Source organism: Mytilus trossulus, chromosome 8 (assembly GCF_036588685.1).
Source record: "Mytilus trossulus isolate FHL-02 chromosome 8, PNRI_Mtr1.1.1.hap1, whole genome shotgun sequence".
NCBI lineage: Eukaryota > Metazoa > Mollusca > Bivalvia > Mytilida > Mytilidae > Mytilus > Mytilus trossulus.
This window is the reverse complement of record NC_086380.1, coordinates 4231263-4242973: the sequence shown is the minus strand read 5'-3', so window position 1 is coordinate 4242973 and position 11711 is coordinate 4231263.

Below are 11711 nucleotides of genomic sequence, written 5' to 3'. Positions count from 1 at the left end.
ATTCGTTGGTTTTTTTTTTTTAATTTATTTGAGAATGGAAACGGGGAATGTGTCAAAGAGACAACAACCAATATAGTCTTTGTCGTAGTCTCCTGGCGTAGCTACACGTGCGTGGCTTTCAAAATTCAGGGATACACAAGTGTTAATTAATAACACGATTAAGCGTTGATGTAACTCAAGGTATTATGTACATGTGCATATAATCAAGTATACATGGGGCCAAAACACATAAAATGCATTTTGTAAAATTTTCCCACATTACCGCATTTTTTATATAACAATATTATATGTCCAATCAAAAAAGAAATGTATATATATATATATATATTGTCTTTATTATTCATACGATTGGGATAAAATATGATCTACCTATGTAACGTGATTAGCTGCTACATTGTAAAATATTTATGTTTTTCATATTATATCTATGTTCTTTGTGTAATCATACTTTTTTTGATTGAGTTAAGTCTGCTAATTGATATTTTATCGTATGTTTTTATATGTTGTGATGTTATGCTATTGTTTCAGAAAAAGGGAGAAGGTTTGGGCCCATTAAAACGTTTAATCCCGCTGCAAATGTTTGCACCTGTCCTAAGTCAGGAATCTGATGTACAGTAGTTGTCGTTTGTTTATGTAATATATACGTGTTTCTCGTTTCTCGTTTTGTTTATATAGATTAGACCGTTGGTTTTCCCGTTTGAATGGTTTTACACTAGTAATTTTGGGGCCCTTTATAGCTTGTTGTTCGGTGTGAGCCAAGGCTCCGTGTTGAAGGCCGTACTTTAACCTGTAATGGTTTAATTTTTAAATTGTTATTTGGATGGAGAGTTGTCTCATTGGCACTCACACCACATCTTCCTATATCTATGTTAAAAATCTAACTACCAGCATGTACATGTACATATTTTAGAAAAAATATATTAGTTTAGAAACAGAATATAACATTATATCATTAATAGAATAAGAAAATAGAAAAAATATAAGAAAAAAACTTACAAAACAGATATAAAAAACATCAATTATCTTACCTTCCTTATTACACTGTTTTTAAAATATAAGTTCTTGTGTACCTAAGAATATTAAGTCTTCAAAAACACCTTAAAACGATAATTGGCTTAACACCCGCTTTTCAATGGACATTAATCTATTTTTGTAATGAATTTGCTTTATTGAAAGAAATCACTTGACGCAACATGTATAAACAAAGGTTTAAAAGAATGATTTTAAACAAGCCAATTTAAAATCAAAACAATAATATAATATAACATTACACAAAACATAATATTATGGTTACCTAACAACAAAAGACGGAATTTTTATTCTTTTCTTATATTTGTGGTAAAAAATTCAAACGTTCTAACAAAAGAAAGAAGAACAAAATACAACTTTATCATTTAGTCTATAATTGACAACCATGGGCTCCAGTCGTTGTATAATCATTTTCAGAGAGTTAATTTTTAATAAAATTGTTTTCGAAGTTCAAGTTTTCCTTTAATTATACTTTTAATGCATTTAAATTTGCAAAACATGAGGTAAAACATATATTTTTGTTTTCGTTCATCAGTAAGACTAAAACAGCTAAAATACGGTAATTATTGAACCGGAAGCTATACTCTTTGTCCTCGGTCCGTTCGTTGTCTAGTTCACGCGGTTCATCCTTGTATAATACTTTCGTCGCATTTTCACCGGATTTTCACACCATCGTTTCCTGAACTTTGTACCAAAGTTATAATTGTTATCTGTACCTTATGTTTTTTTTTCTCACACCTGTTGATCGTCAACTTCTTGTTAACCGAATACTAAAATATTCTTTTACATATAGTACGGTCACCATCTTTCAACACAAAATCATTCAGTACAGATATACCGATCATGACATCATCACCTAAACCAGCCAAAACGAAACCAACCCCTAAGAAACAACTAAGACTACTGAACATCAACTTCCAGAGTCTAAGAAAAAAGGGTAAACTTCTGGAGGCAATTATAGAGTCAACTGACCCGGACATAATTATAGGCACAGAAACATGGCTAGATCCAAACATTAAATCAAGTGATTTTTTTCCTGATTACCTTAAATATTATATCGAACGGAGGGATCGTCCCAAAGACCCACATGGGGGAGTGTTGATAGCAGCCAAACAAACATTACAACTAGGGAACATAACAAAAAGCGGTGAAATAGAACTATTAACTGGTACAATCGCCTTAGAAGGAAAAAAGAAAATGCTTATTGGTGCATTTTATCGCCCTCCAGATAAAACAGATGACACCTACATTAATACAGTCAAAGAGGAAATAAGTACCATCAAATCAAAACATCAAAAAAACATCTTCTTGATTGGAGGTGACTTCAACCTACCAGATATAAATTTGCAAGAACAGACCATCACACACAGACAGTACCCCACAAGAACCAGTCAAGCTTTTTTAGACACAGTAGCTGATAATGGTTTAGAACAAATCGTAGATTTCCCAACACGCAAAGAAAACACCTTGGATCTAATACTTACCTCTCATCCATCATTCAAACTAAGATGTAAACCATTACCATCAATAGGAAACAACGACCATGACATCGTCTTGCTTGATATAGCATGTAAACCTTTAAAACCCAAACCAGTTAAAAGAAAGATATACCTGTGGAAAAAAGCAGATATATATAAGATAAAGGAAGACCTCGAAACATTCAAGACATCTTTTAAAAACACCTGCAACAGAACTGTAGAATCCATGTGGCAAAGCTTCAAATCAGAAATTCAAAAAACCATTGAGAAGCGAGTACCAACAAAAATGACTCAAGGTAGATACACACACCTATGGATGAACACAGCAATAAGACGCAAGATCAACCAAAAGCAAAAAGCGCACAAGAAAGCTAGGAAAACCAAACAGAAAAGAGACCAAGACAGATACAAGAGACTACGACAAGAAGTACAATGGGAAATACGACAAGCCAATAAGAAATACATGGAAGAAGTCAGCTCCAACTACAAGGACAACTCCAAGAAATTCTGGTCCTATATTAAAAGCAAAGGTCAGGAATGGACAGGAGTAGCACCATTGAAGAAGAAAATAGGATTCCCCCAAAGTGACAACAAAAGCAAAGCTAATATCCTAAACGACCAATTTCAGTCTGTATTTACAAAAGAGAACCTGAACAACTTCCCAAATAAAGGGAAAAGTCCAAATACCACCATGGCTGACATACAAATCAATGTAAAAGGAGTTCATAAATTATTGAAAAACCTGAAACCACATAAGGCTACTGGACCAGATGCTATTCCATCCTGTATACTAAAGACAGCAGCAGACCAACTTGCTCCAATTCTTACAGAACTGTACAAAGCATCCCTAAACACCGGAAAAGTCCCACAAGATTGGAAAGATGCAAATGTAGTCCCACTCTTCAAAAAGGATGAAAGACACTTGGCATCAAATTACAGGCCTGTATCACTTACCTCCATTATATGCAAAGTCCTAGAACACATTGTACACAGCAGCGTAATGGACCATTTCGACAAATACAAAATTCTCACAAATGCACAGCATGGATTCCGAAAACGACGATCTTCCGTTGAAGCTAGTAAATACCTGGGAGTTACTATCAGCAATAATCTAACCTAGAACAGACACATCGACAACATAGTGGGAAAAGGAAACAAAACACTAGGCTTCATACGACGTAACCTAAAAGATTGCACTAAACCGGTCAAAGCAGCAGCATATTCAACAATAGTAAGACCTTCAGTTGAGTATGCTTGCACAGTATGGGACCCTACGAAACAGGCAAAAATAAAAGCAATCGAACAGGTACAGAAAAGAGCAGCTAGATTTGTTAACAACTACTACACAGACCGCACACCTGGCTGTGTAACAAAAATGGTAACATCTTTAAAATGGAAAAGCCTTGAAGACCACAGGAAACAAAATAGGCTATGCATGCTGTTCAAAATCCAACATGATCTGATAGACATAGAAAGGCACCAATATCTAACACCAAACGATAGCCGGACCAGAGGTAAAAACCGCTTCTTCCAAGAAAGGGCCACAACAGACGCCTTCGGACAATCATTTTTTCCAAGGACCATTAGAGACTGGAACCAACTAATATTTTTTTAGATTTAATCGTTAAGCATACTATATGGCTATATTATATATCATTGGAATCGGAAAAATGAGTACTATTGAAATATCGATGTCGTCAAAAAGAAATGTTGTAACAGTTTTGCATAAAATGAGGTCAAAGATCAAATTCTGTTTTTATTTTTTTCTACCATACTTTAAAAATTTGAAAAAATATAAAACAATTTAGGTTAAATTCTAGATACAGACATTTTCTTATATCAATTATCAATGAATTAACTCGAAAATGTTAAAAAAAAAATGAATAAGAAATCGATTTTTTCTGGTAATTGGCGTTTTTCAAATACTTGTTCTATTACACAAGATCAACACATATTCTGTTAAAATTACAATAGTTACCTTGCCGGCTGACATTAAAACTCATCAATAAATGATCAATATTATTTTTACCTGCATCCTACTGTCATAAAGTATATTTTGCATATTTTTCATAAGATCTTTCATGAAATTCATAAAAATAAAAAGCACTCAATACTTCGAAAATAGTTACAATTCAACATTCCAATAAAGAGATTCACACAACAGAGTTATAGCTTCTGGTTAATTGTCAAGGAACATGACTTGAAATTTTCTACATTAACAGGATCAAAGCCCCGGACATGTAAGGTTTAGTAGTGAACAATCACATGATTCTTTCACATGCAGATTTTCCTTTCAATGAAGACACAAGATCCTTCAAAAACTCTGCTGAAATATGCCCTTTAAAATACACGGGGTATAATGCATAATTTTACTATCGCCAACCGTATTCTAAAGGTGACCGGATAGGGGTTTAGCAATGTGTTATGCGGTCTAACATTTTAGTTTGAAACGAAGTACGTAAAACATACTGTTTCAGTGCCGTCTCGCAGGAAGGTAACCTGACTAAAGTTACATCTTTACTAATGGCAAACTTGAATAATTATTATGATGTAGTGGTTTTAAAGATTTAGTTCTGATTATAAACCTTTGAAATTATCTTTCATGCCAAAGCAAGGGCTTCATCACTGTCAATATTACCGAAACTCTAAAAACAACTGAAATAGTCGTGCGTGTCCTTCGAAGTCTTGTAGACAGTTTGTTTACCTGCTCCAAACAGAGACGAAGTTGCGTTGCATCCGGTAAGTACATGTGCAGCAGGCAATAGTTTACAAATTGTTCGGGAAAGACAAACATATAATTATTCAATGGGTGAAAATCGCCGCCCATCACTTACACTGCTAATGTTCCACATCTGAAACCACAACTCGCTTGTATGTGACCTATTTTTCATAGTAGCGAACACACAGAACAATTACAATTGTATAAGAGGTCCGTGGCGTGTGAGTGTTCTAATTTTAATGTGCGTATTGTTATGCGTTTATTTTTCTACATTGGTTAGAGGTATAGGGGGAGGGTTGAGATCTCACAACAATGTTTAACCCCGCCGCATTTTTGCGCCTGTCCCTAGTCAGGAGCCTCTGACCTTTGTTAGTCTTGTATTATTTTAATTTTAGTTTCTTGTGTACAATTTGGAAATTAGTATGTCGTTCATTATCACTGAACTAGTATATGTTTGTTTAGGGGCCAGCTGAAGGACGCCTCCGGGTGCGGGAATTTCTCGTTACATTGAAGACCTGTTGGTGACCTTCTTCTGTTTTTTTTATTTGGTCGGGTTTTTGTCTCTTTGACACATTCCCCATTTCCATTCTCAATTTTATTCCACTCTTCCACATTTCCTTAAACTCCGTGTCAAGTTTAAAACATTGGGTAAAAACCTTCTCTTGAGTGCTGAACAAGCTACGACAGCCAGGAACAGTGTTGGTTTAAATAACTTTGACAATTTCGGAATTAACAAACGTTCTGACTATGTAAAGCTCACATCAGGTGGAATCTTATGGGATTTGTAACAGTTTTCCAGTCAGTAATACTTCTCTATAATCTGATACACTTTGATGGAGGATGCATGTAGTCTCTGTGCGGCGTTCCCTTTCGGCATACTTTATAGAGTTGTTCGTGTCGTAGCGGTCAAAAACATGTGCTACTATTTTGGTCCTATTATATTTCTACCATCTATATATTCCAAATAATACATGCTTTTTATGTATTCATTTCACTTTAAAAAATCCCACAGAGTCCCTACTATGTGCGCCATAGAAATTCATTGGAACATATTTTTTTAATAGTAAGCTGCAAGGTTGCCGTATGTTTTACCTTTTTTAGAATTAATAAATTGAACCAATGCCAACCCTCTCTTATGTAAGTTGTGAGTGATGGTATAAAGGAAGGTAGGGAAAGTGCACAAGAGACTCAAGATTCGAATTGCTTCACAAAATCCGACTTGCATGATTTTCTCATGGTGCCGTCATTTTGAAAAGGGGATAGTGGAATAGGTACGACAACACATGATCTATGATAATATCATCTCTACATTTTGCCGAAATCGGTGCACGTCTAATAACAAATTATGGATTTATGCGACCTGAAAGTATTTCCCCCGATTTATATTTAAGGTTTGTGTTTTACTTTGATATTGGACTATAAAAACTCATTGTGATATTAAGAAAGAGCACTAGTGGTAAAATGTTTAGACATGTTCAAGCCTTCCTCGATAACTGTGAGCAAAGAACCTCGAATATATCTTGAAACATGCATTTAAGAAGAGATATTGAAAAAAAACCATTGCGGGTGGGATTCCACACCAAAGGGATCAGTCATGAATCATTTAGATGGTTCACATGCAATGGCAATAACATGTTCTTCATCTCTTTTCATTGCTATTGGCTTTGTTTCTTCTTGTGAATTTTTATAATTTGCAGCGATTCCACCCCTTTTCAGTATAACACGACTAGTGGATTCTATGAAATGTCTAGTAAGGGTCCATCTAACGAGCGCAGACTTTTGATTTGTTATGCCTACAGTTCCACTTAATCCCCTTGAGGCTTTTATAACGGTCTTTTCTGTTGCCATGTTATAATACAGTAACTGTTAAAATGTCCAGGAATCTGTATAAAAAGCAAAGTAGCCATCTATAAAAGGTGATCGAATGTTCTCAGAAAATTAAAGCATATCGATTATCCACCTTCGTGCGGTACGGTTGGTTACAAAAATATAATGGTACATTTGAGATCATGATGCCAAGGAAGAGACCAATTTCCCTCTCGTTCTGCTCTACCATTTGACAGCTAAATGTCTACTGCTTCAAGGAACGTATCCCAGTATGTAAATGTAAGTAATACATCACATCCAAATTGTGAATATGTATCTATAAGAGGCTGTATATGAGCTTCGAATAGCTTCGTCATATGAGCGTTATGAATTTTGTCTGGCTTGAATTGCTGAAATAGTGCTTCTAAGACAAATGAATTTGATATTATTGATTAATAAAGGTACAAATGTATGAAATATCATAAAAATATTTATTATTTTACATTTTGCGTTAAAAAAATTATGAAATTAAATTGGAACTAACTCTATCAAATGCAAAGTATTCGTAGTGTTAAACTTTTACAAAAACTCTTTAATAAGGAATTAATTTTGCTAAACTTTATTTGAAATAACATGAATAAGGTGTAACAACAATGTCTATAATGTCAGAAATAATATCACGGATGTGGTTTTACAATGTTAACCTCAAAACTTTTCCTAGTCGATCTTTCGTTAAAGTAAACTAACGTACTTCAAAGCCCATTTTACAAAAATTGCACCGTACGATTTTTTTTACGACAAGTAAAAATGTTAAGTTTAACCTTTGAACTACCAATACTGTGATTTATAGCCGTATAGTCGGAATGACAATTAAACTCATAACATAAGCGACTATTCCTTACTCGGTCACCGTACTAATAAGGCAATGTATTAATATTTACTGCAAACTTTTGCAGAAACTACCAATCGCATCAATATGGATTCAAGCTTCATGTGGGCCTGCCATTAGTTACGTGAGGCGTTTACACATATATCTGATCGCCTTTTTAACTTCCCGTAAACCAAATACTCATAGCATGGGAAATCATGTGTGAGAAACAGCTAATAATCCGTCTTGTTTACTTTATTTCCTTTTTTTTTTTTGGTGCAAATTTTTGTTTCTCAGAAATTTTACCATGATAGGTTATAGATATTTCAAATCTTTTGGACAGTTTTGTGGTGTTTCGTTAATTATACCATAGCTTTTGTTGAAATCCCCGGCATTAACCTCACGAGACGAAGTCGAGTGAGGTTGCCGAGGGGTTTCAACAAAAGCTATGGTATAATAAAAAAAGGAAATTAAGTAAACAAGACGGATTATTAGCTGTTTCTCACACATGATTTCCCATGATATGAGTATTTGGTTTACGGGAAGTTAAAAAGGCGATCAGATATATGTGTAAACGCCTCAATTGTTTTAACCTATTGTATCGCTGTTAAAAATTGTATATTTCATATATTTTTGTTTGTTTACATCGAAGAATCTGTAAAATAACCCTTTTCGGACCTTACACTTAAGGTTCCGCCTACTTTTTAAAACTAGCACGGGCTTCAGAAACAGAGGGTTTTCAGTTTGAAAAGATTTTGCAACACCGATGGATGCATCTTTGCAGTGATGACGAAAAATTGTTAAAGATGTTCAGGATAAGGAAACAAGAACTTTCTAGTACAGATTCCTGATATTTTTGAAGATTGCTGCAACCCCAAACTTACGTACAATTGAACTGCATAAGGTAGATTTTTTTAATTTTATTATTTGTTTTCAAAATGTTCGAAATGTTTTAAGTTTTTTATGTTAATGATTTTGAGGAAATTAATTTCACAAGAATCTGTCTGAAAGTTTGTATGAATAAGCCCACTGTAGTGTCGATGGTACATATAATTGTAGTGTCGATGGTTCATGTTTAATATGTATCTGGCCGATTTAACGAAATACATTTGAGAAGAAACTTTGATTCAGCATTGTTTACAATCATAATATCTGGCATTGTCCAACATCTGGATGCAACAATGTTCTAGAACTATGTCTGATCTGGCCGGGATACAACATTATTGAACAATATAAATCATTCAAGTACTTCACAAGTAATATAAGAAAAAACTAAACGGATTTAAAATAATTCCTATTTTACAGTGATTTTACAATATGAACCAATCAGCAGAAGTAGACAACGTGATTGTGGAAGTATCATCGTCAAGTTCAGATGCACCGGCGTAAATGAACCAATTAAATGTGGGTAAATGTTAACCCTACCTAAAGAAATCGTACTACACAAACTTGACGTTAATAGGCCAGTTAGGGACCTACATGTAGTTTGGTTATGTTGTCAAGAGTTTAGTTCTAGGTAACGGTGATTTATCGTACAATAACAATCGGGATCACAGTTGACATCAAACGTCTCATACGAAAAAAAGACACATGGTTCAAAAGCTAAAAAGAAAAAATCTGCAAATCGAGATTAACGAGACAAATTTAAAGAACTTGAGCGTCACACATAGAGAGAAATCAGGAAAGCATACTGGAATTAAATCGACAGCATAGTTTCACCACCAGACCTAAATAAACCTCAAGAAATACCACACTGTATTAAAAGATTCTATACCATTATAAAACACAAAAGGTCAGATGGGAGTAAAATACCATCTCTAAAATCAAATGGAACTTTACATTCAGAGCCAATAGATAAAGCAGACATACTCAATGGTCTATTGCAGAAAGCCTTTTCAGACAAAACCACCACAACAGAAAAAAAATTTCAAGATCAATGTAACATGTCCGGTAACTTTGTTCAATCTTGAACATCAATATAACAGAAAACTGTGTACATAAACTACTAAAAACCTTAATCCAAATAAGGCAGCTAGACCAGACAATATAACACCACGAGTCTTGAAGAAACTTGCATTACATACAGCACCAATTATGACAACAATATTCCAATGCTCATATCAGACAAGCGAAGCACCTAGTTTTTCGGAAATAAGCAAACGTCTGTCCAGTGTACAATGAATACGATACGGTATATTATAAGCCAATCTCTCTCACTGGCATTTCATGTAAACTGATTGGCTGATTGGTGAAATAATTGTGGGTTTGATGATAAAAGCATCAAATTTGGTATGGTAGTAGTGATGGGTATTCTTAACAATATTAGCTATGGACCCACCTTGAAATTTCAAAATGGCATTTTTTTTCAAGATGGCTGCCATCGAATATCAAAATGAACACATTTGACTAATCATATGTTACTATATGTTTCCTTTGGGTGTCAAATAGTTTAAAAGTAGGAAACATAATTGTAAATATGAACAAATAAGATGTATTTTGTAATTTGAGGTATTTGTAGTCTTGTAGCTGTATATTTTGAGATATAAACTTATATCGCTATTTTATTAAATTTTCCGTTGATCTTGCTGACTAGAAACTAAGGACGAATATGCCTGTTGTCATGAAATTAACACGTCAAAGGTCAGATAGAGATAAACAGATTATCATTGGTCATCTCAACTCGATAACTTTTCTCACTTTCGCCGTACCGGCTCAAGCGAGAAAATCATGCTCGTTGTGATTATCAAAGATAATCTTTAAGTAGTGTAAGCAATGTCAAAACAGTGTAAAATTGTAAACTCTGATTTATAATAAACATCTTCTATATCTGCTGACTTTGATTGTAAATAATGTATTTTTTGCTACAAACAGACTAAATTTTTTTACAGCGTACTGCTAATAGCAAACAATCTGACCTCAAAGAAGGAACAGGATACAAAACACTTGAAACAATTTTAGAGCGACGTCAGCTAATTGAATGGTTCCTGATTTTAATTAGATAAGAACATTTAACTGACGAAATTAAAATTGTTTGGCTTTAAACTTGCAGCTGCACAATGCAAAGTGGCACACCATATGTAGAAATAAATTTTCAAAACAGAATTAAGGATTGAAAGGCATCAAAAACAGAAGAGAAAAGGAGAGAGTGGTGACCTGGTTGAGTATATAAGTAAAATAACACGACAACACGGCAACAATGACAATGACTGAATATTGTTTTTTTTCTGTGATGATTCATCATGAGATCTACACAAAACATCTACGTTTGAAATAGGCAACATGAACGAAAATGTGCACTCGACTTGCAAGATACAGTACTTTTGGAAAAACTAAGCACAAGAGACAGGATTTCCCCAAGAAGCAATTTATAATGTCAAGATCCTGACCAATTTATATCATAGAGCTAGACCACTAAAGGTAATTAGTGATGCAAGTTCAGACAATCGTATCCACCGTAATGTACTTGCGGGGCTGCTTGTGAACATAGAAGAATCATGCATATACTCTGATGTCATTCCTATTTTCAAATAAGCAGACTTAACGAGGAAGTATACCTATCTAGAAGAGTGCATTTGACAGATTTAAAAAAAGAACGAGTTCTTGCAGCTATCCCAGACTTGCAGGCCCTAAACAAGGAAGAGACGTGCTTCCCATATTCTGCGAAGATGTTTGTGCTGCAATCAAACAGGCATCTAAAACAAACTACGATGATGAGGCAATAATATTCTATTAATACTAGTAGTCTAAAGCTGCACAGATAGTGTGAAGCACAGACAACCTGACTATGTCACAGCTACTCCAGTTTGCTTCC